This window comes from Lissotriton helveticus, chromosome 2_1 (genome assembly GCF_964261635.1).
Source record: "Lissotriton helveticus chromosome 2_1, aLisHel1.1, whole genome shotgun sequence".
NCBI classification, from domain to species: domain Eukaryota; kingdom Metazoa; phylum Chordata; class Amphibia; order Caudata; family Salamandridae; genus Lissotriton; species Lissotriton helveticus.
This window is the reverse complement of record NC_136059.1, coordinates 429,567,689-429,584,490: the sequence shown is the minus strand read 5'-3', so window position 1 is coordinate 429,584,490 and position 16,802 is coordinate 429,567,689.

Sequence of the window (16,802 nt, the reverse complement as noted above, 5' to 3'; positions counted from 1 at the left end):
TATTATCAATTGAGTGTGATCCCCAGAAGAGATGGTCTCAAAGCCACATGATCTAACAATCTTAGCCAGGGAGGACCCATAGATGTTAAAAACCGTGGGACTAAAAATAGACCCCTGAGGTACCCTTGTGTCAACGATCATGGACTGTGATGTAAACAAGTCCAGCTGCACTACATGTGTTCTATCGGAGAGAACATTTTCAAACTATTTTTGCGCCATTCCACTGATACCAAACTCTCTTAGCCTTTGAACTAGGATTCAATGGGAAATGGTGTCAAACGCTGCTGATAAGTCTAAAAGGATCAACATTGTTGGGGTCCCCTTATCTAAGGATAGCTTTATAGTATCAGTTATTTCCGTTAGAGCCGATTCTGTACTGTGTGATGCACAGAAACCTGACTGAGAGGGGTCTAGTAAGTTATTCAGTTCTAGATACTCTGTTAGTTGATTATTGGCTAGTGCTTTCATAATTTTGGAGAAGAAAGGAAGTAGTGATATAGCTCTGTAGCTCTGCAAGTCCTGTGGGTTGGCCAATGGTGTTTTCAATATAGGTCTAATTCTGGACATCTTCCACTTCTGAGTAAGAGTGGCTGTAGCTAATGATAGGTTACAGATATCTGTAATGGGTGCTGCTAGGGCCGGGCCAGAGATGACTTAATATGTTGGGGGGCCAGGTCTGGAGGGGAGCCTGATTTCATTTGAATTAGTAGGACCTGAACTTGCTCAGGAGTAATTGCCTCAACAGCTTCCAGTGGAAAAGGGATTAAGCCTAGAGCGTCTGTATTGATGGTAACCCAATTTGGCTCTTCCTTGTTAATGAATGAGGTATAGATTTTGTTAATCTTTTGTTGGAAGTGATCTGCAAGATCACCACAGAGCTATTGGGTGAGGGAGGAGATGGACTATTTACCCTTGGGTTGGTGAATTCTTTAAGAATCTTAAACAGCTCTTTGGAGGAGTTTTTTGCTTGGCTGATTTTGTCTCCTAAATGGGATATTCCAGCAGTATTGCACTTTTTAAAATATGCTCTCAAGGCATTTTTTTATAGACTAGTTTATCTTCTTCCAGTTTCCATTTCCTCCACTTCTTTTTCAATTTCCTACAGGTGGCTTTTTCTGTCGTGAGGATTTAGGTATTCCAAGGTGCTGGGGCATTCTTTTTCTGGGTCTTGCCTACTTTTTGTGGGGCAATAGTGTCTAAGGTCTTTACAAGTGAGTCCACTAGTGCTACTAGAGCTGACTCACTGTCCACATAGTCCTTTATGGCTGGTGGGTTAAAGGAAGGGGTGAATGAGGCGAGAGTAAACTTCCTCCAGGGTCTTGAAGATTTCAAGGCGATCTGACATTAATCATTGACAATTGGAGTTTTTAAAGAAAGATTTTAAGGCAAAATGGTCTATCCAGGTTAAGGCTATGGGGGATTCCACTGCTATGTCCAGTGAATCATAGAAAATAGTATCCAACGTATGTACGGATATATGCATGGGGCTAAATACATTTGGAAAGAGACCAAGAGATACAATGGCCGCTGTCAGATGGCTAGAGTCTGCGTCTGAAGAGATGTCCAAGCAGTAGCAGTCGATGGTGGGAGTAGCTGCCGGGCGGTGAGGTGGGGAGGGGGAGGTGCAGGGTGGGGGTAGTAATCTATGGATTACAGAGTATTACAGGTAAGTAAACATATAAGTAAATAAAACAAATTTCATTGCGTGCACTGCAACACATTTGGGGATGCAGTGCGCACAACAAAATTTGTTTTATTTATTTATATGTTTACTTACCTGTAATCCTCTGTAATCCATGGATTATTGCCCCCACCCTGCCCCTCCCACTCCTCACATCACCGCCCGGCAGCTACTCCCACCACCAACTGCTACTGCACCCAAGTGGTGATAAAATGCCCTACTAGTAGGAATTAACAACTTAAATCAACTCTGTACGGAACCAACTCACATCAAAGGATCCGCCCTTGATGGGATTATATCATGACCTTATTTCCATCAGCTCTATCTCACCTATTGACTGGTCTGACCACTATCTAATTCTTTTCAACATCAATTCCCCTACCAGATCCCACCATGATGTTATAAAGAAACCAAAGCTGTTAACCAGAAATATCAATCAAGTCCCAATTCTTGAACTTGAATCCAAAATTCTGTCCTCAACTGCAGTTCTTGACCAAGTGGCCCCGCATAAATTAAAACAATCAAGATCTTCAAAAGCTTGGTTTAATTCCGATCTCCACAACGAAAGAAGAAAACTCAGAAGCAGAAAGGACTTGAAGACAGAACCCCTCAACTTATCACCTAGCACTTCTTAGAACAACAAGGCAGTCCTACAAAAAACACATCTTTAAAGAAAAAGCCTCCTTCTTCCGCAACCAACTGGACCGTGCTAAAAACAGATCTAGGGAGTGACGTGAAGAAATCAGTAGCTTTTTTGCCAACAGAGTCTCAAAAATTGAGCAAACCTTCTTGCAAGTCTCCTCTTCTTCCACCATCTTTCCCACCTTCACCATCCCACCTCCCCTCACAGCTGATCTAGCTCCAAAGCTCGGTTCGGACCAAACAACCACGATAATAGCCAACAACTTCATGAATCTTGCCAAACTGAAAAAACGCCAACTTGTCAGACTTTAAACCCTTGACTGAAAAGGTAGTCTTCAATATAATCATGAATCCAAAGCCACCAACTCACACCAATGATCCCCTTCCATCCACGATAATGAACAATCTCAAACACATCACGCCTCATTCTGTACTCTCATCATCAACTCTTCTCTCACCACGGGTTGTGTGCTGATCTCGCACCAACTAGGACAAATCACACCCATCCCCCAAAATGCCAGGGCTGATCTCAACGATCTCAACAACCTCAGACCTATCTCCATCCTCCTGTTCCTTGACAAGACTTTGGAAAAAAGAGTCTTACAGCAACCTAATCATCATACAAAATTTCTCCCTCCTTGAAGCTTTCCAATCCGATTTTAGGAACGGCTGTAGTACTGAAACGGCCATGCTGAACATATCAGATGACATCCACAGAGCCTTAGACGACGGTGACGCCTGCCTACTTATTCTACTTAACCTATCGGCGGCATTTGATACAGTCAATCACCCAGCCCTACTTGAGTCTTTGAAGTGGCATTTCGGTTTGAATGGTACTGTACTAAAATGGTTCTCTTCCTTCCTTCAACACTGCTCGCAACAAATCAAAATCAACTCTTCCCTGTCTAAGCCCACGCGGATCAATCTTGACATGCCTCATGGCTCAATTCTGTCCTCCTCGCTTTTCAATCTCTTTAGGGAACCCTTAACGGTCATCTTGAAACAGGCAGAGATCAAATACCACCTATATGCTGATGACACCCAACTTTATACAAAATAAAATCACCCACTAACATTCGACATCTTAACGACACATTGAACAAATTACAATCCTAGTTCCAAGCAAATCACTTAAAGCCTAACTCCATCAAGCCAGAAGTTATTCTTTTCTCCCCTAAGAGTAACTGCCTTCCAATACACAAATGGCTCATCGACCTAAATGCTTTAAAGTGCTCTCTTACCTTATCAAACTCTGCAAAATCCCTTGGCTTTATCCTGGACAACAACATGTCAATGAAAGATCACGTCAAGAATACAGCAAAAGGAGCACTGTACACACTCAAAAACCTCAAGTAACTTAAACCCTTTGTTCCCGCAGATGATTTAAAAGATGTGGTTCAATCTCTAGTCCTCTCTAAACTAAACTATGGTAATGCCACTTTCACTGGGATGCTTAAAATTCACCTTGCCCCCTGAGATCTGTTCTTAACATGGAAACCCGGCTCATCACAGATAATAAACGGTTTGAGCACATCACTCGTGTACTCAAAAGCCTCAACCGGCTTCCTATTGAAGGAAGATGTACATACAAGACTACATGTATCATCCACAAAGCCCTTCACTCTCATACACCTAACTACTTAGAAAACAAGCTGGCAAAAACAAGAACCACTAGAACATTGAGAAGCTCCAATGCTCTTCTGCTCCCTACTCCCATTCTAAAAAAGACAGCAACCAAGTTGTGCTCTTTTTCTGGAAATGCTTCAAGAATATGGAACTCCCTACAATGTGACCTTCGATGCAACCCTTCCTTTCCTTGCATTGGGAGAAACCTAAAAATCCTACTCCTCAAACAATTCTTTAACTTCTAGTCTACAGAACTTAGTACAATATCGCTTTATTAGACCTACACCCTCTGTCTGATGTGGCGGTGCTCTCTTTCTCTTTTGTGCTTCTCTGACTTTTAGATCTTCTTAAATTGTGTCTCTATTGTTGGTCAATCAATTTGCACCTTTGTTGGGAACCATTTGTCTATTGAACTACTGTCTCATATGTTCATTGCATGCCTGCATTTACTGTATCTTATCATGACCTTGTAAAGCGCTCTGACACCTACGCGTCTAGCTAGTGCTATATAAAACTTACATAAATAAAATAAATAAGAGTAGAAAGTTGTCCGCTTGAAGAGTGAAGGGGGCTATGGATTCCATCAGTGATGAACTAAAGTATTTTTGCCACCGGGTGGCCGATAGACCACTGCTCCCATTCAGTTGGATATATGTGCTACCTCCAATCTGAATACTATCATTTCTAAGCTAGGGGTGGAGACTGTGTCCAAAAGCTTGATGCTTAGGGTCAAGTGAGTTGCGATGACTATTCCTCCTCCCTTCTTCGTCAATCTGTCCAATCTTATGACTCTATATTCTTATGGTAATGCAATTGCCAGAGAGTGGGAGCCATCCTTGACAGCCATGTTTATGTCAAGAAACAGATGTCTGGTTCGATGGTGTCTAAGAGGTCCCAGACTTCTACTGCGTGCTTTGGAATTGAATGTGTGTTAAGGTAAAGGCCCTGCAAGTCATATGGTCGCCCTCCGCTTTCACATGCACTCTTCCTCGGGGAGTTCTTGCTTATACCTCGTGAGTTTGCGGGTTTGAGGGTCAGTTGCATGCCTATTAGGGGGGGCGGGTAGGGAATTGGTTAAATTCAGAGCATTGCCCAAAATCCTGACCACTAGCCAGGGATATCTTTCCATTACACATGGTCCTTTCAATATTGTCACCAATATCCAGGAGCGCGGCTCTCTGGTAGGTGTGGGGGAACATTTCTAGCTCACCCGCTGTGCCTGTCCACTGTGTTTTGGGGCCTGTTTTAAGTGAGTAGGCCAAAGTCCTGTGAAAGGGATTATGGCGGACGACTAGAGCATAAAGTGCTCAAAGATGGTGGCAGTCAATGTGCCAGTCGACCTCCAACAGTGCTGCCTCTCTCCATGCAATCGGCCTCCTAGCAGGGCTAGGGTAGACCAGAGAGTAACCTGGGGATGGTGGGTGATTACGGTGAGCAAATAGTTAAAATATGTCATTAAAGTTAAAAACACACAAGGATGCTTGCTCTCCATCGAGCGGGAATTCTGTGCCAATAGTTAAAAAAGTGAAGCAGTTTCTGGGTTCAATTTAGGCTAACCTGTCAAGAAAAGCTAACATTACCTGTTTCTTGTTTGTGCTGTGCATCTGCGTCGGGCCTGTTTTATGTGAGTAGGCCGAAGCCCTGTGCAAGGGAATATGAGGGATGACTAGAGCATAAACCACTCAAAGATGGCGGCGTAAACGTGCCAGTCAACCTCCAACACGGCTGCCTCTCTCCATGCAATCGGCCTCCTAGCAGGGCGGTGGTGGTCCCGGGAGTAGCCTTGGGACTAAGGGTGCTTACGGTAAGCAAATAGTTAAAATATGTCATAAAAGTTAAAGAAACACCAGGATGCTTGCTCTGCATCGAGCGCAATTTTAGTGCCCATAATTTAAAAAGTGAAGTAGTTTTTGGGTTCAATTTAGGTTAACCTGTCAAGAAAAGCTAACATCACCTGTTTCTTGTTTGTGCTGCTCATCCGCGTCTGGCTTGTTTTATGTGAGTAGGCCATAGCCCTGTGCAAGGGATTATGGGGGATGACTAGAGCGTAAACCACTCAAAGATGTCAGCCATAGTATAGTTTTATTTTTGTTCTAAAATGATATAATATATATTAGAAATGCTGGCTGCAGCACTCGCCCCAATGGTAAAAAGGCAAGTTTCGCATTTCAGTGCACTGCGAGGCAGGCACCATGCAGTGCCTGCCGCATGGTGCCCCCCCAAGTGCAAACCTGGAATGCCCCTGCTTAAGGAGGGCCCGCTATGGGTCCCCAAAGTACATCCTGCCAGCCTGTGTATGGCAGCTGAACCACCATACACAGGCTGGTGGGTACGCAGCATCCTAATCTGGCAGACTGTGCCTGCTAGACACCGCCACCATTTTGTGGTTGCAGGTTGGGTCCGACAGGCAATCGTAATGATTGCCTGTGTTAGACCCATGGTGGACGGACTCCCCGTCCGCTAGCAATCTGTCTGCCATACTTATTTGGTGGGCAGAGAATGGTCGCACAATGGATGTGAATCCACCACCGGCAGGCTATTGCAATATCCCCCTTAGTTAGGGATTGCTCTGGCTTTAGCTCTTGATAGCCCTGTTATTTTTATATGGCTTATATTAGTTTGTGTAAGGTTGGTTGTACTCTTCCTATTGTGGCTTGGAAAGCATTGTGCCATCCTAAAACCATATTGTTAGTTTTAGCTTTTTGAGCTAGAGTGCTATCATAGACAAGGGGATTTAGAACGTTGGTTGTCTACAGTGCCCTGACCTATGTAGCCTTCCCACCCAAGTGTCTTCAAAGTAGTCTAGGAAGGGAGTTAGTTTTGTTTTGTTTGCTTGGTAGAACAGGCTTTCATGAAATATGTTATAGTGGTTGGCTACTTCAGTTGTTGGTACATAGGCCAGGGCTATTAATGTTTTTATTTGATAGGCAAAGTTGCTATTGGTGGCGTAATCTATACTTAGAGTAGATTTTTGGAGGTGTATCCAGATACTTTGGTTGAAGTGATAATAGCAACCTTTTATTGCAGTGTGTGAGCATATTTTTTTATATTGAATGAATCATTGCTAGTTCAATGTCAATATTTTTTTTTTGTGGAGAGTAGTTGTCCGTGTGTTGTTTTATTATTGTAAGGAGCTCCATGTAGGTGGTATTTTGCTTATTAGGGAGTAGTGCGTATATGAAGGGGATGTTAGTGTCTTCCTGTTCGCCATGGATGGTATATAGTTGGTAAAAAGGTTTGGGGCAAACTTTGAATGTGCCATCCATCTTCCATATTTCGCAGTTTTTTAGTTTTTGTATGTTGTTGTTGGTGGCAAGGTGGATAATTTGCTTTTCATGATTGTCATTGTCATGAAGAATGCATTTCTCATCTTTGTGGGTGACAGTGTATTCCGGTAAGATTTCTATTTCTGAAAAAGTTTGGGAGGTGGGTGGTGTTTGAGCAGTAGCTCATTTAGTTCTGGCTATTAATCTTTTTTAAGTGGGGATGGATGGTAGTTGTCGTGTGACATGGTCAGGGACCCTAGTTAATAAGTTTTTTAGTATTTTGTATTGGTTTGTTGGGAGCAGGTGCTTTCTTCTCTGATTGTTTGTAGAGCATTTCTGTCACATTGGGGGGATGGTTGCATTCCCTGACATTAACTCCATTTTTTTCTACTGTTGTAGCACAGAAGTAGTTTTCCCTTTGGTGATGTGATGAATTCTGCTCCTTCTGACCTTGTTGTGTCTATCTGTGAATATATCCATACTAATATTATAAAGAGGGAGCTCAAACCTTTGAGGCGGGTAATCTCAGTAACCACAGCACCAATCACAACACCCAATACAGCGTTGGAAAGGGCAGTTGCAGCAAAAGGACATAGGCTATGCAGACAGCCACCATATATATATTTTTTTTTTTGCAGAGTTTTATATAGCACAAACTTGACCCGAAATGAATGAGGTATCAGAGCACTTTACATAGCACCAGTTACGTTTCATGAGGACACACATTCATTTTTGTTAGGCACGAGGAGATTAAGTGATTTGCCCAGAATCACAGGATGTTTGGCGTCGTTACCAAGACTCAAACCCAGATCCCCAGGTCCGAGGTCGAGCACCTTAGCCGTTAGGCCAACTCCTCCATACATTTAAAAGGTAAAAGAACCGTGCCAGCAAAGTAGTCCCTTGTGGGCTTGTCTGCGTTGTGCTATGGGCGTGGGCTGGGGGCGTGACTAACGCTGGGGCGTGTGGTACAGACATCGTGGGCGTGTGCTGGGGGCGTAACAAATGCTGGGGGCGTAACAAACGCTGGGGCGTGTGTCCGCCCTTCATGCCATGAAAGTCGTACATACAAGCGCCAATTACGTTGCTGCGCAGCATCAAGGGGCACGCTGCGGGTGTGACACGCTGGAGGCGTGAGAAACGCTGGGGGCATGTGTCCGGCCTTCATGCCATGTGAACGCAATTGCGCCGCATCAAGGGGCACGCTGAGGGCGTGAGAAACGCTGGGGGCGTGTGCTACGCTCCGGCCCTCATGCCATGTGGGTCGTACATTAATCAGAAGATCGTCTGCTGTGGCCGTGTGCTGGGGGCGTGACAAACGCATTAACCTGGAGGCCTGGTAACGTTACTGCAGCCTCTCCTGCACGCTGTTACTGAACTCTCTCATTCAACTAAATTACACGCGCATGCTACCATCAATCAGGGTTCTAGCCGGGCTCAGGCGGCGGATCAGTACACTAATTACACGCGCCTGATAACATCAACCAGGGCTGCAGCTGGGCCTCAAGCGGGGGAACACGCAAATGACCGTGTCTGCATGGACAATTACTGCAGCATCTCCTACTCGCTGTCACTCAACTCTCTCATTAAACGGATTTACCCGCACCTGATAACTCTGTCATTCAACGACATTACACGTGCCTGCTAACATCAACCAGGGCTGTAGCCGGGCTCAGGCGGCAGATTACTACACCAATTACACGCGCCTGCTAACATCAACCAGGGCTGCAGCTGGGCCTTCTCCATCCCTATTGTAATGAAACAAAATATTTTGTCTACCGCGAGATTTTAAAATAAATTGCCCTTGCCAAATACACACCTTCTATTTCATACCCGGACAACGTCGGGATGGGCTGCTAGTATATATATATATACATATATATATTACCTACTGGCGGTCGCCAGTAGGTATATATAGTTAGGACCAAGTTACCATAGGAAATTACGAACATTCTATTGGGAATAATTTTGGCGCTGATTGAGGGATCTGCCTGTAATTTTCCTTAAAGTTGCCTCGCTCCGCTCCGCTCCTTCCCTGAAAGCTACGGGGGGAATCGTCAGGCGGGGGCCGCGAAAAAAGGGGGGTCCCAAAACGTGTTTTCCCCATGTTAATTTCCATAGGGACATTCTGACAAGGCTACAGCTCAAACGTCTGAACGAAAATTACACCAGCTTTGGCAAAATGGTAGGGACTGGTATGCAGCAGTGCCTTTTGTATGTTTGGTGTAAATCCCTCCAGTAGTTCTTGAGAAAATTTAATTTGAAATTTTTCAAATGGCATTTTCTATGGGACCTTTAGACACGGCTACAGCCCGAACGGCTGAACGGAATTACACCAAACTTGGCAAAATGGTGGGGACAGGTATGCAGTAGTGCCTTTTCTACATTTGGTGAAAATCCCTCCAGTAGTTGTTGAGAAAATTGAATTTGAGCAAATTATATATCTATATGCTCTCACTGTACGCGCACCGTACGCGTACCGTACGCGTACCGTACGCGTACGTGCGCGTACCCTTACGTGCGCGAGCGAGTTTCTGATTGGCTGGCAGTCGACTGTCAACATTCCAAACTGTCCAAACCAGGAAGTGTTGGCCACCATCTTGTTTTTCAGGAGAACTGAGGCACAAGAGAGCCCAAAACAAGAGTGGAAAACACGAAAAGGGGGCAGGGTAGAGACCCCCCAACCCTCTAGCCCTTCTCAGGGGGTCCCAAAAGGACCCCCCAAAAAAAAAAAAAAAAGAAAATTAAAAAAATCGCGGGGTACGCGCACCGTACGCGTACGGTACGCGTACCGAGCGCGTACCCCACGATTTCACGTTTTCCACTCTTGTTTTGTGCTCTCTTGTGCCTCACTTCTCCTGAGAAACAAGACGGCTGCTCAGGTGGTCCCAGAAGGATAATCACATATATAAACGTAATCCGCTATTAGAATTAGCATTTACAAAACCTTTGAAATTTATTGAAAAAAAATATAGGTTTCACGCCTGATATAGTTAGGAATTAGCATTTAAAAAACCTTGCAAATTCACTGAAAAAACCATAGGTTTCAAGCCTTATATAGTTAGGAATTAGCTCAGCCGATTGGTGGTCTGGCGTGCCCAGGAGCAACACAGTCTGGTAGCGAGTGTCTGCCACGGAGGTGTCGCCACCGCCTCAGGAGCTCGATGCAGGTCAAAATGGCGTCCTCTCGTCTAGCGCCACTCTCGGCGGCGCACCCCTGCAGTTGTGCGTTAATTGATGGCTTCCCTCAGGGGGGGGCAGGGCAGGCTTTTGTGCCCTTAATGGTTGGGGGGCCAGCAGCCTACACCTCCGCTCTCCCACAGGGTTACGGGGATTCAATCTCCGCCGGCGCCGGTGCGTCATAGACTGCAGTCACCCACCTCCGCGTAGCACACCGGGCCAGCCCGGGGTACAGTGTCCTCACCGCCATGGCCACACACCAGCCGCGGCGGCTGGCCGCATCGGGTGCTTCCCCGGTCGTCTCCCCGCCGCTGCAGATCTCCGCTCAGGGCCGATGGGTGTTGCCCGTCCTCAGGCGGGTCGGCGTCTCCGTGACCGGCCAGTCCAGCCACGACAGACCGCGGTCTGCCCCCGGAAGGTAGGCCTCGTCAGCGCCGATCTTCACGCTCACGTCTCGAGAGGATCCCGGTCGCCGCAGTTCACGCCACAGCAGGCGCCACGTATTTGGAGTCTGTGGAGCCTGGGCAGTCCTCCCGTAGGGCTCGGGAACAGGATAATCCGCTGGTGTTTGGGGCTTACGACGGAGCTAGCTCAAAGCTCGACCGCCATGCTCGGCTCGTGGCCACGCCCCACATCAATGACAACCAACTTAATCTGAGATTTACGTCACAAAAATTAGCACCACCCAGATTAAATTTTTAGATGTTGAAATTTACATCTTGGATGGTAAATTGCAAACCCGACTCCATAGAAAGCCTACGGCGGGCAATGCGACCTTGCATGCCAAGAGTTCGCACCCGGGTCATCAGGTCAGAAGTATCACTTACGGGGAATTTCTGCAGATACTTAGGATTTGCAGTTCCAAGTCAGATTTGGAGAGATGCCAGAATGATGCATTTTTTAGATTTTGTGCAAGAGGCTATAGTGCCTCCTTACTACAGGAGGCTATGGATAAGGCTAATAGTTTTAATAGAGAAGAATACTTCACTTCTATTAATGCTAACCCCACTCACAATGTGCCTGAGGTGATAGAGGAAGCCCATGATAAGGTCAGCCTTATCACAACCTTCAATGGTGAAGAAAGGAAGGTGAGGGGGATAATGAAAAAACATTGGCCATTGTTAAAGTCCGATATCAGTTTGGCGCCTCTGTTACCAGATGAACCATCCATTGTTTTCAGAAGAGCACCCTCAATGAGGGATGCTCTGGTTAAATCAAGCCCTGAGGTGGTGACAAAGAAAATCTGGGTATCAGACAAATCTGGATTTTTTTAAATATATCTCTTGCAGAGTATGCAAATTCGGTATGAACACCAAGGAATACTACTCTGCATTTGATCCTACGCCTATCCAGATCAAAGGTCATTTTACTTGCCGCACAGACTTTGTGGTCTATGTGCTCCAGTGTACGTGTGGGCTCAAATACATTGGGAGCACAAAATTACAGGCCTTTAATCGCATCCTCCAACACCTAAGGGCGATCGTCAATTCTGATGAGAGCTACCCAGTTGCGCGCCACTTTGAATTGGTCCACAAGAAGAACTTAAATGATCTCAAATACTTCATTATCGATGCAGTGCCCAAAAACATCAGGGGGGTAACAGAGAGAAAACTTTAAGGCAACTGGAAAGTAAATATATACTACTTTTAGACACTAGGATTCCTAATGGAATGAATACAGGGGAGGACCTGCATTGTTTTTTTTATAAATTAAGGGTTAACAGAAGTGTGGCAGACTTCTGGTCCTTGTACAGTACCCCTTTAGATCTTATAACCGAAAGGATCCTGTGTTGTATTTGCTTTCTTACACCAGTTGTGGTAGCTGACAGTTGAGTGCTGTTTTGGATCTCTGATTTTAGTGACAAGACTCCTCATTTGGTGATGTCGAATTTCAGCACCTTATCTCTGTGTATATTTTGATAGCTTCATGTGTTATGATAAAATCTGATAAAGTAAGAGCTTCGTTTGACAGCATTTCATATAGGGGGTAATGGGCACTATGCCACGAGATCCTATCCTAAGTAAGCTGTCAATAGAAAGATTTGTTGTCATTTTCAAGTATGGAATGCTGCTAAATATTTGTTAAATATAGAACATGTAAACCTTCATAATAGGGGTTCCAACATGCTTGCATTGCTTTCCCATTTTATATGAATTCACTGTTGACTTAAGATTATATGAGACAGGCAGATTTCCTATCTCTAAGTTACAGTTGAATCTCTAATTTGCACATTGCACGTTTTGCACATTATTATAGATTGTGGCACTAGCACTTTTTTAATTACTTTTGGGCGTCTTATACACTTATATCATCCTTGAGTATATAGATTGTTTTTATTATAGTTCAGTTACAACTGGAATATACTCTATATATATTCTTTAAGAGGTATCAGCGTTAGGACATGTATATCTTTTTTGTGCTGTCCTTTATGAAATGCAATAATAAGTAATTATGTATACTTTTTTAATTACCGAGTTTCATAATACATGGATTCATCCTTGTAGCGATACCAACTGTTTAAGTATGTTTTCAGTGTTTACTGATTGGCAACGCCCATATATGTTGATTGTGCACAGTATTTAAACACGATTATTGGTTTCTAATGTCATGTGATCAAGGCTACTGTGACGTAGCCGAAATGCGTCATGCTGGCGACAAGGGGTCAATAAACCACCTTTGAATTCTTTTATAGCGCTGTGGTGTGGTCTGTACCTGTTTTTCTACGTCGGAATCCAGATCCGAGTGGGAGGTGTAGCAGGAGTTTGGATCATATATATATATATATATATATATATATATATATATATATATATATATATATATATATATATATATATATATATATTACTGAAAAAAACATAGGTTTCAAGCCTTATATAGTTAGGAATTAGCATTTAAAAAACCTTTCAAATTCACTTAAAAAACCATAGGTTTCAGGCCTTATATAGTTAGGAATTAGCATTTTAAAAACCTTGCAAATTCACTGGACCCCCCCCTGGCACGTCAATGTTGTGACTCTGTGAGGCGCTCTAAACCACCAGGGATTGTTCCTTGGCGACATCACACGCTGCCGGCGCGCAAACCGGTGTAGTGGGACACTGAGAACGCCGATCGCCTGCACCTCTGCTGTGACGCAACACTAGGCACTGGTGCCTGGGTAGGCGGAAACCCCGACGGGCGCTGCCCGGTGGCGCTACAGGAACCGGTCAACTGTACTACCTGCGTCCTGGGAGCAGAGGCTTACCTGATACCACGCTAGAGCGGCCACGGCCTGGCACGTCTACCTTTACTGACCGTACAGCACCAAAGGGCAAACGCCGCACGAGCCGTCACCGGAGGCGCCAGGCTGACCTCAACACCTTCATCCTGCCGACGAGAGCCATGGGAAGGAACAGGGCGAAAATGCATGATCAGGGCGCCCACGCAGACTTTCAATCTACCGGCTCCGACGACCCGCTGGCCTCCTCCAATGTGGAGTTCGTACCACCGACAGGCAAGTGCACACAAGACGCAAAATTAGACCTCATTCTGGCCGAAATCAAGGTGTCTAGGGAGGCGCTCGAGACGCGTATGGACAGCATGGCGACTGGCCTGTCACTCCTGCGGGCGGACCACAACAAATTAGCCGTGAAGGTATCGGAGCACAAGATTGCCCTGGACGACCTGATTCCGCAGCAGACGGAACCCTCCACGAAGATCGAGCAGATGGAGAAACAGGTTAAACTACTCTGGGACAAGATGGACGATGCAGAAGGGCGGGCGCGCCGCAATAACGTGCAAATCTTAGGAATTTCGGAGTGCAGTGAGGGGAGGAACCCCACGCAATTTGTCGAGGACTGGCTAAAGAAGATTGTGGGACCCCAAGACCTAACCCCATTGTATAGCGTGGAGAGGGCGCACAGGATGCCGGCGAGACCGCCCAAGCCGGGGGCACCACCAAGACCGTTAATAGCCCGCCTTCTGCATTACAAGGGCAGAGACTCGGTATTGAGAGCGCTGAGGTACGAAGATAAAACCGTCTCCATTTACCCTGACTTTACCCCGGCGGTGCAGAGGGCCAGATCGACGTTCATAGGGGTGAAGCGGAAACTACGCGATAGGAGCCTGAAATACGCACTCCTATTCCCGGCCCGCCTCAAAATAATGCATGACAATAAATCATACTTCTTTGACACACCTGAGGAGGCAGCGGAGTGGATGGAGGTGTCCTTGTCACCGCTGAACAGGAGGGCCTTCACGCCAAAGGATGCACAGAGATGCCACAAGTGGGAAGAGCGCAAAGGAATCTTTGGCCAGCGGCGGATCGACGTCAGCCCGAGCCGGAGGGATGCTGGAAATTGCCCGGCTGACGGAGGCTGCCCTGGCTGCTCATGATGCAGGCGACACTCTGGCCGTAAGCGGCGACTCAGACACGCGCACAGAAGTATCGGGCTCTGCCTCCAGCCTGCCACTTTTCCCTAAAATCACTGCGCAGGTGGCGCACGACCTTTGATTGCAGCGGTGACAGCCTTGATTGGTAAAGTATGAGAATTGCAAGGGAGCATGGGTGGGCCACCGGGGGAAGGGATTCCACTAGCACGGGGCACGTTGTGGTGGCATCAACAGATCCATAGCGGGCGTCGGTGGGATCCACCCCCCCTACAGCATAGACATGTTCAGGTTTCACCGTCACCCACATTGGGTGATGAAGTTCGGACCTCGGGACCTTTTCCTTGGGGACCTTGAAGTTGAGGGGTTACAGTTATTGACGGCACTTGGAACACTATCCACTACACACACTCTGTTTCTAGTATGTGGCTTACTGGCAGCACCAGATGCAAACCATAATGGGGACTCTTAATACTTACAAGGTATGCACCTGGAACGTACGGGGCATGGGGTCCGTCCACAAACGACATAGGCTGTTGGCACAGCTCAATAGGAGGAAAGTTATGGTGGCATGCCTTCAGGAAACTCATCTCAACAGTGCAGAAGGCACGAAGCTACACAAAAAGTGGAAGGGTCAGTTCTTTGCTACTTCATACTCAGTGTTCTCAAGAGGGGCGGCCATATGGTTGCGAAACTCTGTCCCCTTTAGACTGGTGGAGAAGAGGGTGGACACAGAGGGCAGATACGTGTTCATCCACGGACTATTGGATGGCTCCCCTGTGGTGATTGGCAGTATCTACGCACCGAACTCTGGCCAATCGACTTTCTTAGTTAACATTAATAGAGTGCTAGCAGACTGGGCGGAACATCAGTGGCTTATTGGTGGGGATTTTAACGCTGTGCTAGATGTGTCACTAGATAGGTCCCATCCCCCACTACACGCCACTGAGAGCAAGAGACAGGCTGATGCGCTTGCGCAGTGGGCGGAGGGCTGGGACTTGGCAGAGGCCTGGAGATGTAAACACCCACCTAATAAAGAATATATATTTTACTCCCCGCCTCATGGCCTCCACACCAGAAAAGACAGAGTGTTCAGCACTAACTCTTTACTGGGGGCGGTGACACTCGCAGAACACATGGGTAAGACCCTCTCTGACCATAACCCGGTTGAGATCACGATACAGTGGGGTAGGATCCCAACACCCATACCGACCTGGCGCCTTAACACGGAATTGCTGGAAGACACAGTTTTAAAGGAAGCACTTGCGGAGGCTATAACAACTTTACTTCGCCACAAACACTGACACTGCCAGTTCCAGACAAGTGGAATGGGACGCCTTGAAGGTGTGCATACGGGGAGTAGCAATGGGTACACGGGTGGGCATGCGCCACACTGTGATGGAAAGACTCCGAGACGTGGAGGGGCGCCTGGCTATGCTCGAAAGCGACGCTGCAGGCACAAATCTGCCCTTTACACCACTGCAGGAGGCGCACATTCAGAACGCCGAATTATTAGAGGAAGTACGGGTCCTTGACTACAGAGCATACACTTGCAGACAACACGCACAGGCTGAGAGACCAGGTCCTTTGCTAGCCCGTATAATACGGGATGACCCAATACACCTGCCTATCCTTGAGATCACTGACCAGGGGTAACACTTGTCACGACACAAATAGGTATTAACACTGCTTTCAGGGACTATTATGAGATGCTATATGGCCCGACCCGGCAGATGTCGGAAGCGGCACTTGAGACATTCATGACGGGGCTAGACTTACCAAAACTCACGACCGGTCAGAAGACAGACCTGGCGCGACCCATCACAATAGCGGAAATACGCCAGGCCATCCGTGCACTACCTCGGAATAAAACCCCCGGGACGGATGGCCTCCCGGCGGAGTTCTACGGAACCTTCTTCCCATTGGATATTATCCATCTTTTTCAAAAAGTCACCTGTATCTTTGACATACGTTGGCAGTTCCTTGACCAAATCCTGCAGGTAGTAATCTACGTATTGCGATAGATGCTCTCCTGCGCTGTC